Source organism: Odocoileus virginianus, chromosome 11, assembly GCF_023699985.2.
Source record: "Odocoileus virginianus isolate 20LAN1187 ecotype Illinois chromosome 11, Ovbor_1.2, whole genome shotgun sequence".
Lineage (NCBI taxonomy): Eukaryota > Metazoa > Chordata > Mammalia > Artiodactyla > Cervidae > Odocoileus > Odocoileus virginianus.
In genome coordinates, this window is record NC_069684.1 from 17,951,957 (window position 1) to 17,970,666 (window position 18,710).

The 18,710-nt window shown below is 46.9% G+C and overlaps 1 long non-coding RNA gene across 4 annotated transcripts; it reads left to right on the plus strand.

Moving 5' to 3' along the window:
* The first annotated feature begins 4 nt into the window (after positions 1–4).
* LOC110121609 (uncharacterized) lies at positions 5–10,701 on the plus strand. Of its 4 annotated transcripts, none has more exons than XR_011490281.1 (5): positions 5–88; positions 997–1,207; positions 2,211–2,301; positions 9,349–9,465; positions 10,392–10,701. It is a non-coding gene; the product is annotated as an uncharacterized lncRNA (long non-coding RNA). The 4 variants fall into 4 exon arrangements; XR_002309011.2 differs by lacking the exon at positions 5–88 and adding an exon at positions 428–735; XR_011490282.1 differs by lacking the exon at positions 5–88 and adding an exon at positions 428–729.
* Positions 10,702–18,710: the final 8,009 nt, after the last annotated feature.

Here is an 18,710-nt window from a genome sequence, read left to right on the forward strand (position 1 = left end):
GGCTCGGCTCCGGGCTCCGCGGGCCGCCCCGGGGTCCGGGTGGGGTCGGAACCCGGCAGCCGCCCCGCGGACCGCGGCCTCCCTCCAGGTCCGGGGAGGGGACGCGGGGTCGGACGGGGAGGGCGCGGGAGGGCAGGAAACGGCATGGGCGGCTAGCTCCTGGCTCGGCCACGGAGGGGGTGAGAGGCCAAGCCCGGCGCCTCCCCCGGCCGGGACGGGAAGAGGGAGCGGGAGAGCAGAAAGGAGGCGCGGCGGAAGGGGCTGGAGGAGCGGCCCTCGCTCGCACCCCGCCCAGCCGCCCCGCGCGCTCCCCGGGGCCCGGGCCCGGGACCCAGCGCCCTGCGGGGCCGCTCCTCACGGGGCCGCCCAGACGTCTAAGCCGCCAGCCCGGCCGCGAGATCGGAGCCTCGGACGGGGCGGGGGCTGCCTTCCGGGCCGCCGGACATCACCCCTCCCGGCCCGGGTCGCCCCGTCCGCCGGGAGGGCGCTCGCAGCCCAGGCTTCGGGGAGAGCGCGGCGGTGAGACGCGGCTCCACGTGAGCCGAAGCTGCGGAAACACCGCGCTCTCCCCGGAGCTTCGCGGCGAGGCGTGTAACCCTACACCCGGGGCGCGGTGGGGGGAGGCTCGGCCGGCGGCTGGCGACTGTCGGGGTGGAAGCCGAGGATTGCCCTTTGTCTGGACAACTTTTCCGGAGGAGGCGCCCTCTCCGAGGGGCTGTCTCCTTGGAGGTCAAGGTCATTTGTTTCCGCTTTCTAGCAGCGCAAGGGACACACGTGGTGGACGCGAGTCCCCTCTTCTTGTCCAGCTAAGGGGAGAGCCAGGTGCCTGCGTGGCCAGACGCCTTGGATAGGGACCGGTTCTGGGGGGACTCTGGGGACTCCGGAAGGCCCCTTGTCACTTTTCCCAGACCTGGCGGCAAAGTATTAATAGCTGCAGAGGACTTGCCCTGCAGCGGTGGCCCCAACCAAGGGAGCACGCTTTCTCTTTCCACCCAGGGAGCGGGAACGGAGCCCCAACTATTTCCAAGCCTGTTTTTCCACAACTGTAAGAGAATTAGGACCCAGGAGATTCCGGAAATCTCTCCAAAGGGAAAGTGCTGATCATCTTTCCTTCTGCCCACAAGCTTCACTCTCCAGCGCCCCGTTGCTCTCTGTTTGCCCTGAGGCAGTAGAGTCACCATCTAGACGACAGACCTAGCTGCCTAAGGTATGGACCGAAGCCTGCGGACTGCTGCGCAGAAGGGATGGGGTGTCAGGGATGGATGGGAAGGAGGCCTGCCCTTGAGTGAGAGTTATTCTGCACAAAGGGGGGAAGAGGGCATCTGAGCAGGACAAGGCATCCAGGCCTGAGAGAGGCCATTCGGGGAGCTGTCTGTGGGTGGACTAACCTTTGCTAATTTAGGCACCTGGGAGATTATCTAGGACACACCCTCAGTGTCACAGAACAGGCCCAAGGTCACCGAGGTGGTCTCCACAGTCCTGGGCAGTGCTCTTGCACCCCACCCTCCACCCCCATATTCCCACAGCAAGCAGATCCTCCTACCATTCTGTGCTGGTTAGTACTGATCACTTCATAATACAGTAAATGGTACCATTTATGGAGGGCGTCCTGTCACCTGGCATTGCTGCAGTCTTAAGAGATGGGTACTGTTTCCTGTCTTCTTTGTACAGATGAGGAAACTGTAGTTAGATGATCTGTCCAAGGTCGCAGAGCTGACAAGTCCAAGACCCTCCATTAACCACCCAGAACAACGCTGTTGCCAGCATTCCTCATATTCAACATGGAAAGATTTTGTTTAAAAACATCAAAAAAAAAAAAATTGTGAAGTACTGTGATAGTCAGATTATGTTGCTGCTATGGTCTGGCCCTTCCTTTCTGGATCCTCTCTGCCTTCTTCTTCTGCCAGCCCAGACAAAATCCTGTAAACCTCGAAAGACTCCTTCCTCTCCTCCGTGCGCAATGTCAACCCTACCAGCAACAGTATTACTATTATTGGGGACCTGTTATGAGGCAAAGCACTCTATGTTGGATGTTTTAGATCATTAGAACAACTCTGCAAAGTAGGTACAGTGTATCCCCACTTTAGGAGTACAGAAATTGGGGTAGACAGAAGTGTGGGGCTTGCCCAAGGCTACACAGCTAGTATAGTCAGAGTCTGAACCTGGTTCTGTCCAGGTCCAACACTCTCTGCTTTGTTTCTTCCTTTCAGAGTCACTGCTTTGGAGCTCAGGCTCTTAATTAGAGATTTCAGCTCCAGGACTTCTGCTCCCCGCCCCCCCCAAAAGTTAATGATCTGTAAGGTAAGTTTCTGAAAGTTCTAGCAAAGGCCTAGTATTTAAAGGAAACCTGCCCTCGGCCTTTTTAACATGCAAATATTCACCTTCAGTATACTCATTAAATTTGTTATTTTGCACTTAACAGGGGGATGAAGTGTCACAGCTATACAGAGGCTTTAACAGGCACCTGTAGGAGATGTAAGAGACACGAGTTTGATCCCTGGGTCGGGAAGATCCCCTGGAGGAGGAAATGACACCCTACTCCAGTATTCTTGCTGGGAGAATCCCATGGACAGAGGAGCCTGGTGGGCTACAGTACATGGGTAGCAAAGAGGTTGACATGACTGAGTGTCTGAGCACCCAGCACACAGGGTCCTAAAAACACCATAAGCCAATCCTTAGAATGCTCTTAAATGTGGCATTCGCATGCCTCAGGGCACATCCCATTCATCTGGATTCTGTTTGGTTCAGCAAATATCTCTTGAGCTCCTACCATGTGCCAGGCACTGGGGAGACAAAATGTAGTACCACAAATGCTGCCCTTGAGGAATTTCTGGTCAACTCAGAGTAGGGAAGAGATGGTGCCTAAGCTCTGTATAAGTGGTCCCATCAAGGTGAGCATAGGGTGGAGGTCTGGGTCGTTCACAGGAATAGCTAGATTGAGATGCCTGCTGGGTGGTTGGAAGGTATCTAGGCGAGCTGGGTCTTGCAGAATGAGCAGGAATTAGCCAGACAGAGGGGGAGGGGTGGGATAGGCAAGTCAGAGGGGGAGGGATTAGCATAAACACAGGCCTTGAGGTGTGAAACTGCCTGGTTTAAGTGTTAAATATAAAGGTTAATCTGGGAAAGTCTGGGGGTAGGGGTGAGGCTACAGAACTAGGGTGGTGGGGCCTGGTTGAGGGCTCTAGGTCCCCGGTGAGGTGCTTGGACCCTGTCCTTTGAAGTGAGAGTCCCTGGAAGGTGGTCTAATCTGGGCCTTAGCCTTGAGCACCTTTCTGGGCTGGGGAACTGCCTTACCTCCTCGAGTATCAGACTCTTTCATTACCATCCTTTGGAGAGGAATCTGGGAGGAACCCAAATGTAGAGTAAATAGCAGAAACAGAGCCCCCCTTCTTTTGGATCACCTAGGGGAGTCTCCCTCCCCTTAGCCTGGATGAAAACACAAGCTTCACTCCTCCTCTCCACCCTCCCACAATGGGCTCTGAACAGTCAGTTTGAATAAGGAGGCTTGTGAGTTGTGGAAGTAGGGATTTCCCTTAGGATGGAGGGAAAGGGTGAGCTAGTCCTTCAACGTCCCTCCCTTAGAGCAGGTGGAGTGGAGGGAGGGACACCTCTGTCATCCTTCCCCTTACTGCCTGCAGGAGCATGTCCAGCTGGAGATATGCATTTCCTGTCCTCATCAGGGGGCACATGGTCCAGGAGCACTAGGGCATCTGATCCTGGCGGCCCCCCTGGTGATACTGTTTACAGTCCCAGGGCCTCCCCCTCAGACAGACCCTCCTTTCCTTCCAGCAGAAGCCCGAGAGAGTGTCAGGACTGGTTTCCCATGCACCCGCCTCTCCCTTGATAGGAATCCTCCTGCTGTTTCCCAGGGTCCAGTCTACCCAGAGCTTGTGTAGACCCTCCCGGGACGCTGCTGAAAAGGCTGATTCTGAGGTCTCGCCCATGGGGATTCTGATTCCTTAGTTGGAGTTAGGCCCAGGAATGTGTTCCCTAACAAGCTTCCCAGGTGATTTTGAGGCCAGTCAGTGTGAAGAAGCAGAAACCCTCAGCTTAAAACTCAGACTCCTTTGTATGGTACAGCGGTCCCTCTAGCCCAGTTCTCACCAGCCCGAGAGCTTGTCCAGCCCACCCACCATATTGCATTGCTACTAGTTCCCCTGACTGGTCATACTGGCTCATGTCTCCTTGCCTTTGCCCAGTCTTTCCTTCAGCCACACACACGCTGCTTCACGCCACACACACATACACACATCCCACCCCAACTTGGCTGTCTCCTCCTGGACCGTCCACACTCAGCTCAAGCGCGCCTCTGCAGAGACGCCTTCCACAACATCCTGTGCTGTCCTCCTCACCTGGGTTCGTGCACCCCGGACCCACTTCTGCCCGAGCACTTATCACTCTGAGTGGTCGGCCTCCGACACCTCACAGCGCTTCCTGTTCCTCAGCCTCGTTCCTGGCCCCAACACACTCCAGCACATAAAAGCCACTGACTAGAGGCCACGTAGTTAAAATGAAAGACAAAAAATCCCTGTCAGGTAAGGATGCCTAAGAGCAGAAGACGGGGCCGCTCCTGCTCAGGGGATCAAGGTCATTTCCAAAGGATGTGGTTCATTCCCTCAGTGTGGCCCGTCCTGCCCCAGGGCCTGCGAGATAGTCGGCCACCGGCAGGGCGAGGACCGGCCTCCAGCCTTCGTGACTCCCAATTACACGTGACACTCTGGCCCTCCTCGCTTTTCCCCCAGATGGCCACTGATCCCAGACATTGGTGTGGCCCTTACACTTCAATTCTGAGTGAGTCTGGAAACTTGCAGATAAAATAGCCCTCAGAAGAAGAAATAGATGGGGAAGGGGAGAGGAGAAAAGAACGCGAAAGAAGCAGGTGAAGCTAGGTGGAGAGAAGACAGTCAGGCAACTTGACAACTGGGCACCTCCCGAGAGCAACCACCTAGGTTTCTAGTCATGCCGCTCTGCACACACTAACACACGTACACACACACGTGGAACACATGTATGCCATGTTCTCCTTTACCATGCTTGCCTGAGCTGACTCAGACCCAAGAAGAACAAAGGCGTGCTTCCTACCTGGTCAGCCCGCACCGCTCCCCGGGGCAGGCAGAGGGGGAGCTGCCGGGCTGCGACGGGCCTGCCCTGGAGACAGTGAGGCCCTGGAGGCCCACTCGCCCTGTGCCCACCCTGAGTCTGCCAGGCATCTGCTCCCGTGCGAGTGCGCACTGTAGCTTTTCATTTCCTAATCCTAATCACCGGGAAATGACTGGGCTTAGGCAAATGTTTTAATACTCTCCCTCCGACTCCCCCATGCCTGCTCAGTGGGAGGCCGCCATCAATAAGAGGAGAGGACCCCTAGCTCTCTCCTGTCTGCCAATAGCCATGGTCGTCTTGGCCACATTGATTTTTCTTGTTAATGAAACGAGAGCAAATGCAGGGGAAAGATACTGGAGGTTGACTGAGCACAGGAGTCATGTCTGTGACAGCTTTTGATCTTGAGAAAAGACAGTATTCAGTTCTATGTGATAATTCGATTAAGACATATGAGAAACTCCGAAAGCCCCACGGCTTTTCTGCGGCAGATGGAGCCCTTTCTAGCCCCCCAGGCTCTGCAGTCCCTCATCCTGTCGGGGTTCCTGTCTCCCGTCCCCTCCTGCCCCCACCAGCTTGGGAGGTTTTGCTGGAGACACAAATGAGCCTCCAGAGAGCCTCTGTCTAAGCAAACACCCTCCGCTTCCCGGGTCCCTCGGCAAGTTTTTCCCCCTGTGTTAAGTGAAGGTATGTAGTGGGTGAGGTACAGAGGAAAAGACCCAAATTTGCCAAGTCCATGATTAGACTCTGGCGACCTGGGTTCAGCTCTGGCTGGAGTATATCTCCTTGTGGGTCCAAGCATTGGGTCACTCTGAGTTCAGTTTCCTTACCTGGAAGTGTCAGGCTGAACTAACAGGTCCCCAACTAAGCTTCTCAGAACCCCAGGGCCCTGTGAGACATGAACAGGTCTCCCAAGAAAAAGAGATTTCAAGTCCAGTAAATCTGGGCGATAATGCATGCCATCTCACCTTCCTGGCAGTTCGTTAGGCCTAAAGGCATTTCCAGGCTCAGCCATGTCCTGAAGTGAAAACAAAACAAGATCAAACCAGTTTACCTTGGCTTAACACTGCCTTTCTCAAAAGTAACTGACCAGGGAAGCTGTTTTCCCCCCACCCCCACGTAGCAATTAACATCCTGGGGAACACACTCTGGGACAACATGGACCAGACAACCTCTCAGATTCCTTCTTGTTGGGATGGTCTAGGCCTCTTGACTTTGAGAGGAGCAGCAGGCAGCTGCTATGCAGCAAATTCCAGGATCCTGTAGAGAGGGCCAGGCTACAAGCAGAAAAGGCTCCTTCAGGGGTCAAGTGACAGCCCATCCCAGCTTAATTTTACCCTATTTTTTAAGAAAACCTAATGCTAAAAGGAGTTAGAGACCAAAAAAGGGGAGACTTTCTTAAAAAAAAAAAAATCTCAATTTCCTTTCCAATTCTTTGTCAGTTTGGTTAAGTCAATTTACCTTAAAACTAACAGCCTCAGTTTGCCCATCTGAGCAAAGGGAGAGCAAAGGAGACTTGGCTGAACTCACTCAACATTAATCCTCAGAACAGGATTTCCCAACCTGGGGTCCCCAGACCCCTAATGGGGGTTATCACCCATATTTCTCTCTCTCTCTCTCTTTTCTCTCTCTTTAGTCACTAAGTCATGTCTGACTCTTGTGAGCACATGGACTGTAGTCTGCCAGGCTCCTCTGTTCATGGGATTCTCCAGGCAAGAATACTGGAGTGGGTTACCATTTCCTTCTCCAGGGGATCTTCCTGACTCAGGAAGCGAACCCGGTCTCCCACATTGCAGACAGATTCTTTACCAATTGAGCTATGAGGGAACCTGGAGTCCCCAGACACCTAATGGGGAGGGGAGCATAAGTTATCACCCATATTTAAAGAAGTCTAATGGAAATCATACATTTACCATGAGAAGTGTCTTTGCTTTTGACTGGTATTATATCAACTGAATATGACAGTGTGAGTTGCCAAGGGGACAAGGATTATTATGCAATAAATATGGTTGGTTTGTTGGACAAAACTTTTATTACTTCTTAAGGATCATAGAAGTAATAAAAGGATCAGTTGGTAAGCAAAGGCTTACAAGTTACTGACTCAAGAGGTTGGGTCCAAAACCAGTTTTAAGAGCTGTGGTGGAGAGTGAAGGAGCATACAGGATCTGCAGGAGGTTAGGATGTTATTTTGTAAAGAAGAACTATACACAAAAGATCTTCATGACCTGGATAACCACAATGGTGTGATCAGTCACCCAGAGCCAGACATCTTGGAATGTGAAGTCAAGTGGGCCTTCGGAAGCATCACTATGAACAAAGCTAGTGGAGGTGATGGAATTCCAGTTGAGCTGTTTCAAATTCTAAAAGATGATGCTGTGAAAGTGCTGCACTCAATATGCCAGCAAATTTGGAAAACTCAGCAGTGGTCACAGGACTGGAAAAGGTCAGTTTCCATTCCAATCCCAAAGAAAAACAGTGCCAAAGAATGTTCAGACTACTGCACAATTGCACTCATCTTACATGCTAGCAAAGTAATGCTCAAAATTCTCCAAGCCAGGCTTCAACAGTACGTGAACTGAGAACTTCCAGATGTTCAAGTTGGATTTAGAAAAGGCAGAGGAACCAGAGATCAAATTGCCAACATCCATAGGATCACAGAAAAAGCAAGAGAGTTCAGAAAAACATCTACTTCTGCTTTATTGACTACGCCAAAGCCTTTGACTGTGTGGATTATAACAAACTGTGGAAAATTCTTAAAGAGATGGAAATACCAGACCACCTTACCTGCCTCCTAAGAAATCAATATGCAGGTCAGGAAGCAACAGTTAGAACTGGACATGGAACAACAGACTGGTTCCAAATCGGGAAAGGAGTATGTCAAGGCTGTATAGTGTCACCCTGCTTATTTAACTTATATGCAGAGTACATCATGTGAAATGTCAGGTTGGATGAAGCACAAGCTGGAATTAAGATTGCCAGGAGAACTATCAATAACTTCAGATACACAGATGACACCACCCTTATGGTAGAAAGCGAAGAGGAACCAAAGAGCCTCTTGATGAAAGTGAAAGAGGATAATGAAAAAACTTTCCTCAACATTCAAAAAACTAAGATCATGGAATCTGGTCCTATCACTTCATGGCAAATAGATGGGGAAACAATGGAAACAGTGACAGATTTTATTTTCTTGGGCTACAAAATCACTGCAGAGGTGACTGCAGCCATGAAATTAAAGCTTGCTCCTTGGAAGAAAAGCTATGACCAACCTAGACAACATATTCAAAAGCAGAGATATTACTTTGCTGACAAAGGTCTGTCTAGTCAAAGTTATGGCTTTTCCAGTAGTCATGTATGGATATGAGAGTTGGACTATAAGGAAAGCTGAACACCGAAGAATTGATGCTTTTGAACTGTGGTGTTGGAGAAGACTCTTGAGAGTCCCTTAGACTGCAAGGAGATCAAACCAATCAGTCCTAAAGGAAATCAGTCCTGAATATTCATTGGAAGAACTGATGCTGAATCTCCAATACTTTGGCCACCTGATGTGAAGAACTGACTTATTTGAAAAGACCCTGATGCTGGGAAATATTGAAGGCAGGAGGAGAAGGTGACAACATAGGCTGAGATGGTTGGATGACATCACCGACTCAATGGACATGAGTTTGAGCAAGCTCGGGGAGTTGGTGATGGACAGAGGCCTGTCGTGCTGCAGTCCATGGGGTCGCAGAGTCGGACTCTACTGAGCGACTGAACTGAATTGAACTGAGGGTGTTCACAGGGAAGATGTCACCCCCAGGGAGCCCTGGGGGACATCTGGAGTTTGTGTGCAGAGGTGTGTTTCGTGTGTGTGTGTGTGTGTGTGTATGGGGGGCTGTGCCACAGTGGCCCCTTTCAGAGCTTGCTGGGGAAGAGTCTCAGTGGGCTGAGTCAGGGTGTGCGGTGCTACGTTTACTGAGCTGAGAGAAGGGTGCCCACGACGTGGCCAGTGGGCTCAGGGATCAGGTCAAAGTGGATTCTCTACACATTCTTAGAAGGCCTTCGTCAGTGCCAGTGTCTGAGGGTTTGCAGGCCCTTGAAAGCTCGGATTTTGTGTGTGTAAAGTCCTATCCCATTGGGCCTCCCACCACCCTTTCGTAAGCAGCCACATCTGGAAAGGTTCTCTGCTTGTTTCATGGCTGTTTCCTTCCATCCCGTAGATGCCCTCACCCAGAATCACCCCTCTACTCTCCTGCTTCCCTTTCTCCCCCTCAGGCCTCTCAACCAACGTCTCTCCCACAAAGTCCGGCTCCATTTCTGCAGCGGGCTTGGGGAACTGGGCCCCAGGACTTGTCTCTGCCCCCAGGAAAGCAGTGGTGAAAATCATGGTTGGTAAGTCCCTGTATGTTATGAAAAAGCTGTTTAGCTTTTAAAACTTCTTCAGTATGGAGCATCTAAGACAAAAACTTTCTCTTGCTAATATTGATATTGCTAATAATATCTCTTACTAAGAGTTTTGGCCATTTCTGTGAAGATTCAGAGGAAACAAGGAGAACTGAGGTGGATTCCACTTGCTCTAGGACCTGAACCTGGCTACTGGCTTTAGCTAATTGGCCAAGCTGAAAAGGAATTTTTTCTAGGGTGTTGAGAACAAAGCATTTTGGAGTGTGTATGTGTGTGTGTGTGTGTAATTATGTCAAAAGACCTGATAAATAAATGCATAGTTTGGAATGGAGAAGTTAGTCATTAAAGTATAGGGGAAAATGTGAAAAACTTTGAAATGATCCCCAAACATCATTGGATGTACTGTCTATGCATCCTTTCAGATTATCTGAGCTATTTTATAATTCTATGAATTGTAGTAAAATGGATAGTAATACAAATGATTTTTGTCCTGAGAAATGACGATTGTATTTGTAGAACTGACTCATGAATGTTGACCAATTTTGCTGATTCTGCATTTGTTTGTAAATTTTTCTCACATTCCAGATGTCTATATATTTATATATCTAAATATATATTTAAATATATATTTATTTTTTAAAATTTTTAGATAAAAATATATCTAAAAATATATTTTTAGATAGATAAATATATTTAAATATATTTATCTATTTATCTATCTAAAATATATTTATCTAAATATCTATATATATTTATGTATATAAGAGTCTATATATTTAGATTCTTCTTTGAACAGCTTATAGCATTATACTGATTTTCTGATTAATGACAAAATCGCTGACATGTTTGCATTTTATAACTCTATGAAAAACATGACTATCCCTCTTAAAAACTATCTTTTGACGTGTCCACAGAGAAAGGGCCATGTGAGGATACAGTGACAAAGCCGCCATCTGCAAGCCAAGCAGACGGGCTTCCAGGGAAACCAAATCTGCTGACATCCTGATCTGTACTACCAGCTTCTAGAACAATGAGAAATACATTTTTGTTATTTACGCTCCCCATTGTGTGGTATTTTGTTATGGGAGCCCTAGCAGACCAAGACAGTTTACCCAATTTGTTTATCCATTCTCTTGTTGATGGATGTTTGGTTGTTTCCAGTTTGGGGGTTTTTTTTTTGCAATTATGAATAAATAAAGCTGCTCTTAACATTTATATACAAAACTTGTGCTTGTGTGCTAAGTCGCTTCAGCTGTATTCCACTCTGTGTGACCCTGTGGACTGCAGCCCGCCAGGCTCCTGTGTCCATGGGACTCTCCAGGCAAGAATGCTGGATTGGGTTGCTGTGCCCTCTTCCCAACCCAGGAAAAGGACTGGCATCTCTTATGTCTCCTGCATTGGCAGATGGGTTCTTTACCACTCGCACCACCTGGGAAGCCCATACAAAAGTTATCCTTGGTCAAATTAATTCAATTTATGTTTTCAACGAATATTTCTTAGTGTAAGCCAGGCATTATGGTTGGACAATGAGGACAGAAAAACAGATGGCATCCTTGCCCTCAAGAACAGTCTAGAATGGAAAAATTTGTAGTGGTGGATGCGTCTGTGCTCAGTTGTGTCTGACTCTTTGAAACTCCAAGGACTGTAGCCCACCAGACTCCTGTCCATGGGATTTCCCAGGCAAGAATACAGGAATGGGTTGCCATTTCCTTCTCCAGGAGATCTTCTCGACCCAGGGATCGAACCCACGTATCCTGCATTGCAGGCGCTGAGCCACTGGGGGACAAGAGAGCCGAGCCTATATATGCCCAAAATAAAGTACAATCACTCTATGTGGATCTGTCTAGTCTCTAGACATGGATTGCCCCATAAGGGGCATGGTTTGGGGTGAGGCAACCAGCTGCCACTGAGGCATACCCCGGAGGAGCTGTCAACCAGAGACACTGCTCACAGCACCCCCACACCTGGGGCCCAGACCTGTGATGCAGACCTTTCCTTAGACAAAGACCTGGCTGGTGCACTCTGGGTCCGCCATAGTCCACCCTGTACGCCATTCAGCTCACTTTTCCACACGCGTTCTTCCAGGACTGTGGTGAGCTTTTCCTCCTGAAGGAGGTTAAAAGGATGAGACAGCCCCTCACTTGATGCAGCTGGTCTCTGGACCACAGCTGGTGCTCTTTCCTTCTAGATGCCCCTCATCATCAGTTTTCAGCTCTCCCAGCCTCAGAGGCTTGTCTGGTGATGTGACCCTGACCTTACCCCCAAGGAGCCTGGGCCCTGGTCACCGTGTCCTTGGACTGAGGTTTCGGTATCTCTCCATTTACACCACAACTGAGCAAAGAAGTATCAGGGTACTCAGATCACCTATATTAAAAAAAAAAATAACTTTCTTTCCACAAAAAGGACAAAACATGACAAGCAGATATAAAGATGAATGAAGGGACTCCTCAAGATGGGAGAGGAAGTAGGTGGACATGGAGTACATCTCTCTCCATGGATGCATCAGGAATACACCTTCAGACACAGAAGATCTTGCAGAACACTAGCTGAGAGGGGGCAGGGGTCCCTGACCACTGGAAAGGAATATATATCCACACAAAACTGGGTAGGACCAAGGAAGGAGGGAAAAAAGGAGAATGAGCAGCAGCTGGACCTGCGTCCAGGGATGGGGGAACTGAAAGTGTCAGTTGCTCAGTTGGATCTGGCTCTTTGCAACTCTATGGACTGTAGCCCACCAGGATCCTCTGTCCACGTAATTTTCCAGGCAGCAATACTAGAATGGGTAGCCATTCCCTTCTCCAGGGGATCTTCCCAACCCAAGGATCGAACCTGGGTCTCCAGCACTGCAGGACACTCTTTACCATCCCAGCCATCAGGAGGAACTGAAGCAGGGGTCAAATCCCCACATGGGACAAGGGTCTGGGACAGCGGAGACGAATTTGAGGCTGTTGCAAAGTGCAGTGGCTGATCTATATAACAGTCTGAATAGAAAGAAAACCACACAGACAATCCTTGCCACAGCCTTACGTACCCTGAACAGGGATGCAAAGCCTCTAGATCCCTTGGTGGCTGGGAACTGGAGTGCAGGGATTGGAGAGCAACCCCAGGATGAGGTCTGCTATTGATTGTGGGGAAATGGCCAGAGGGCACATGAGTGAGGAGATCGTGGTAGGAAATGCCTTTGGAGGAAAGCAGAGGAGCCAGGGAGGCAAGGTGATGATGCTGAGTCATGCGCAGGGGATGGAGCCATCACTGTAGCTTCTCTCTCTGCAGACCTCTGATAGTTGATAGACAGTTGATAGACCGCTGATAGACAGTGCTGATAGTTGACCAAGAGAGAAAGACCCCAGGGAGGGTAGCCCTTCAAGTGCCTAATGCACTGAGCAATAGAGAAGGGACCCCAGCCAGGGATTCGCCTTGGAAACAAACTGAACTCATTCTGTTGTTTTTGAGATTGCATCCAAGTATTGCATTTTGGACTCTTTTGTTGACTATGAGGGCTACTCCATTTCTTCTAAAGGATTCTTGCCTATAGTAGTAGATATACTGGTTATTTGAATTAAATTTGCCCATTCCCATCCATTTTACCAATTTCACCAATTTATCATTTCACCAATTCCTAAAATGTTGATGTTCATTCTTGCCATCTCCTTTTTGATCACTTCCGATTTACCTTGATTCATGGGCCTAACATTCCAGATTCTTATGCAATGCTGTTCTTTACAGCATTGGACTTTATTTCACCACCAGACACATTCAGAACTGGGTATCATTTCCACGCTGGCTCAGCCTCTTCATTCCTCCCGGAGCTATTTCTCCACTCTTCTCTAGTAACATATCAGGCACCTCCTGACCTGGGGAGTTCATCTTTCAGTCTCATATCTTTTTGCCTTTTCATACTGTTAATGGGGTTCTCAAGGCAAGAATACTGAAGTGGTTGGCCATTTCCTTCTCCAGTGGACCACATTTTGTCAGAACTCTCCACCATGATCTGTCCATCGTGGTTGGCCCTGCATGGCACATAGTTTCACTGAGTTATACAAGGCTGTGATCCATATGATCATTTTGGTTACTTTTCTGTGATTGTGGTTTTTGCTCTGGAGGCCAAGAGATTGTAGTTCTTGCTTCTATCTGCCCTCTGATGGATGAGGCAAAAATCCCTTAGAAGAAATGGAGTAGCCCTCATAGTCAACAAAAGAGTCTGAAATGCAGTACCCGGGTGCAATCTCAAAAAACTACAGAATGATCTCTGTTCGTTTCTAAGGCAAACCATTCAACATCACAGTAATCCAAGTCTATACCCTAACTACTAATGTCAAGAAAGCTAAAGTTGAATGATTCTAAGAAGACCTACAAGATTTTTTAGAACTAACACCAAAAAAAAAAAAGTCTTTTTCATCATAGGGGATTGGAATGCAAAAGTAAGAAGTCAAGAGATACCTGGAATAACAGGCAAGTTTGGCCTTGGAGTACAAAATGAAGTAGGGCAAAGGCTAACAGAGTTTTGCCAAAAGATTGCTCTGGTCATAGCAAACATCCTCTTCCAACAACACAAGAGACGACTCTACACATGAACATCACCAGGTGGTCAACACCAAAATCAGACCAATTATATTCTTTGCAGCCAAAGATGGAGAAGCTCTAAACAGTCAGCAAAAACAAGACCTGGAGCTCAGATCATGAACTCTTTGTTGCAAAATTCAGACTTAAAATGAAGAAAGTAGGGAAAGTCATTAGGCCATTCAGATACGATCTAAATCAAATCCCTTATGATTATACAGAAGTGACAAATAGATTCAAGGAATTAGATCTGATAGAGTGCCTGAAGAACTATGGACAGAGGTTTGTAACATTGTACAGGAGGTGGTTACCAAAACCATCCCAAAGTAAAAGACATGTAAGAAGGCAAAATGGTTGTTTGAGGAGGCCTTACAAATAGCGGAGAAAAGAAAAGAAGCAAAAGGCAAAGGAGAAAAGGAAAGATATACTCAACTGAGTGCAGAGTTCCAAAGAATAGCAAGGCGAGATAAGAAAGTCTTCCTCAGTGTTCAATGCAAATAAATAGAAGAAAACAATAGAACAAAAAAGCCTAGAGATCTTTTCAAGAAAATCAGAGATACCAAGGGAACATTTCATGCAAAGATGGGCTCAATAAAGGACAGAAACAGCAAGGACCTAACAGAAATAGAAGAGATTAAGAAGAGGTGGTAAGAATACACAGAAGAACTATACAAAAAAGATCTTTATGACCTGGATAAACGTGATGTTGTGATCACTCACCTAGAGCCTGACATCCTGGAGTGTGAAGTCAAGTGGGCCTTAGGAAGCATTACTATGAACAAAGCTAGTGAAGGTGATAGAATTACAGCTTAGCTATTTCAAATCCTAAAAGATGATGCTGTTAAAGTGCTGCACTCAATATGCCAGCAAATTTGGGAAACTCAGCACTGGCCACAGGACTGAAAAAGGTCAGTTTTCATTCCAGTCCCAAAGAAGGACAATGCCAAAGAATGCTCAGACTACCACACAATTGCACTCATTTTACGTGCTAGTAAGGTCATGCTCAAAATCCTTCAACCTAGGCTTCAACAGTACACGAACCAAGAACTTGCAGATGTACCAGGTGGATTTAGAAAAGGCAGAGGAAACAGGGATCAAATTGTCAACATCTGTTGGATCATAGAAAAAGCAAGAGAAAAAGCAAGTAGAAAAGCAAGTAGAAAACCCATTTACTTCTGCTTCATCAGCTATCCTAAAGCTTTTGACTGTGCTGATCACAACAAACTGTGGAAAATTGTTAAAGAGATGGAAAAACCAGACCACTTTACCTGTCTCAAGAAGCAAAAGGTAGAACCAGACATGGAGAAATGGACTGGTTCAAAATTGGGAAAGGAGTACATCAAGGCTGTATATTGTCACCCTATTTATTTAATTTATATGCAGAGTACATCATGAGAAGTGCTGGGCTGGATGAAGTACAAGTTGGAATCAAGATTGCTAGGAGAAATATCAATAACCTCAGATATAGAGATGACACCACCCTTTTGGCAGAAAGCAAAGAAGAACTAAAGAGCCTCTTGATGAAAGTAAAAAAGGAGAGTGAAAAAGCTAGTTTAAAACTCAACATTCAAAAAACTAAGATCATGACATCCAATCTCTTAACTTCAACGCAAATAGATGGGGAATAAGTGGAAATAGTGACAGACTTAATTTTCTTGGGCTCTAAAATCACTGCAGATGGTGACTGCAGCCATGAAATTAAAAGACGCTTGCTCCTTGGAAGAAAAGCTGTGACCAACCTAGACAACATATTAAAAAGCAGAGATACCACTTTGCTGACAAAGGTCTGTCTAGTGAAAGCTATGGTTTTTTTTTTTTTTTACAGTAGTCTGGTACAGATGTGTGAGTTGGACCATGAAGGCTGAGAGTTGAAAAATTGATGCTTTCAAACTGTGGTGCTGGAGAAGACTCTTGAGAGTCCCTTGGATAGCAAGGAGATCAAACCAGTCAATCCTAAAGGAAATCAACCCTGAATATTCACTGTAAGGACTGATGCTGAAACTGAAGCCTTAGTAATTTTTCCACTTGATGCAAGGAGTCAACTCACTGGAAAAGACCTTGATGCTGGGAAAACTGAGGGCAGAAGGGGACGACAGAGAATGAGATGGGTGGATGGCATCCCTGACTCAAAGGACATGGGTTTGAGCAGACTCCGGGAGACAGTGAAAGACAGGGAAGCCTGACGTCCTGCAGTAGTCCATGGTGGTCACAAAGAGTTGCACATGACTTAGTGACTGAAGAATAACAAGTCATCTTGACCAACTTTGGGTGGATTTGTGCTGCCACCTGGCTTTTGTTTTTACAGAGTCCCACCACTTTCACAGTTCTGGAAGGGTGTCTTCATAGAAGAGAGTCACCTCTGAACTTTTAGTGATGCTGGTGTACCTCTGACCAGTACCTTCTCCCTGACCTTTGTTCATGGTAAGTCCTCTTGGCCTTCCAGCCATAGTGTATCCAGCAAGCCCACTTCCCTAGCTTTGTGGCCCCTGCCTTCACTGTCTGCTGTAGCAATTCTGGAATTTTAACTTTGCTGAATACGGAGGATCGCTTTTTCAATGTTTCTAGCAGCTATCATAGTAGCCAGTTTTTAACCAACTTCTGGAATCCTTGCTAGGGAGTTAAATTCTGTATCTTGTGGACCACTTCCAAGTCAAACATACTTCTCTATTCAATCTTATATTCTGGCCCCTTCAAGAACCCTCAGGATATCCTCCAGCTCCTACAAAATATGAAACAGGGGTGGGAGGGCTAGAGAAGATTATGGGGAGTTATGTCTACAGGCTCAGAGTGTTCTCAGGGGTTTGAGGAGTCAAAACCTATGCAAGGGATCCAACCAGATGTTGCATCTGATGTGTCAGGTTTTCCCATAGGGGGTCCTGACCTAGCACAACCTTCCTTGGTTGGTTGTTTAACTGTCTTTGAAGGTCTATTATTCTGGTAAGTCCTTTAAAGGTCCTTCCTCTTCCCTCCCACAGTAGGAGATGAGAGCTTCTTTGTATAGCAACGGAGAGGCCCTGATTCTACATCTGGCTTTCAATTGCCTGGAACTTGTCCTCAGCCATTCTTGCTCCTTCTGTAGATATCAATGGTACTTAGCAATAGCCATCCAATCTCATTTCTCTATAGCTCTTTTCTCCTCTTCACATCTTCAATGCCTGATCCATCACAAGTTCATCCCTTCTCCAGTATACCATCCTGATTCACCATGGATGAAACTTTTAAAAATTGCAGGGAAGACAGGGAAGGAATGTAACTGGCTCAAGGGAGAAGACTCCTGTGAAAAGTAGTTGATTAAGGAGCTTATTTGTTACTATTTAAAAGAGTCCCAAGAACTGTCATCCCTGGAGGGGCAGAGGATAAATTCTCACCAACAATCAGAGAACCCAGCTTGCTAAGGAACCTATAGTTTGTGTGTGTGTGTGTGTGTGTGTGTGTGTGTGTGTGTGTGTGTGTGTTTTGTGGAAAGAAAGTGTTCTTTGATTTTCTTTAAAATGGTTACGTTCTAATCAGGCATAGCTTTGGAAATAAGCCGCTTCCTAGTTCCTGCTAAGCGAGAAATATATGTGTATGTTTTTTTTCTTCTAAGGAATAGGGCGAATGTGGGCTATTTAGTCAGTTGGATCTGCATCTTAATTCCAGGGTCAGCAGTTACTGCAGTATCCACAGCCAAGCACTGAGCACTTTCTCCTCTATAAACGGTGCTAACACTACAACATGTCACTGATGTGATATGGTCTTTGCCTGTGCTGGGCAGTGAGGGTCAGCAGTGACTACTCTGCCCTTGGGGGACCTAATCTGTTCTCTGTGGAGTAGAACAGGAAGTTCATGGGATGAAGAAGCAGCTGCTAATTATCAGGGAGGGAGCACCAGGATGACGTTTTTACACAATTTGATTCAACACAGGATCACTGACCAGTTTGTCAGTAAGCAAGTGTTCCTAAGAGGAACAACCTCTGTAGCAATTGATGGGGAAAAAAAAAAAAAAGTCAATTACCTCCTAAATTTGCTCAATAGCTTATCTACTAATAATCTCTAGAAGTTACCTTTCACTTTAACAAATATTCATTAGGCTTCTACTATCATCTAGGTACTTGATACATTTCAGTAAATACGATTTTGTGTGACTTCCCAGTGACAAAACACCTTTGAAAAAAGGATGTCTCCCCTCCCCTGATTTGTATTACTGCTAGAACTCCAGACTAGACTAAGATTGGGGCATTGCATGGAAGGAAATCAGCGTATATCCTCATGGTCACTGACAATAGCTGGCAGCAGGACACACACCCTACCCAGCAAGTTTTTTGACAAAGGCTGCCAGGGATGGGCTTAAAGATTTCTGAAGAATCTATGGAACTGCAGGCAAAAAAATATCTGAATTCAATAGTTGACAGGAACAATCTTTGACAAACAAGTTTCTAAACTATCTTTGATATTTCATTATCGAAGGGCTACAGAAGACTTGATTGACTAAAATTAAAAATGTAAAACACTAAATTGTATGTATGCACCTATAGGCATACAAATGTTGAGCATGTATTATCATCATTAGATTATAGAAAGAGGTGCTGAGGATCCAATGAGTCATATATATCCACAGCTTATCCTGACTTTAAGCTGGTAACTGCATGTTATCATATTCTGGATTAGTCAATAAAATATTTTTCTCTTTTCAT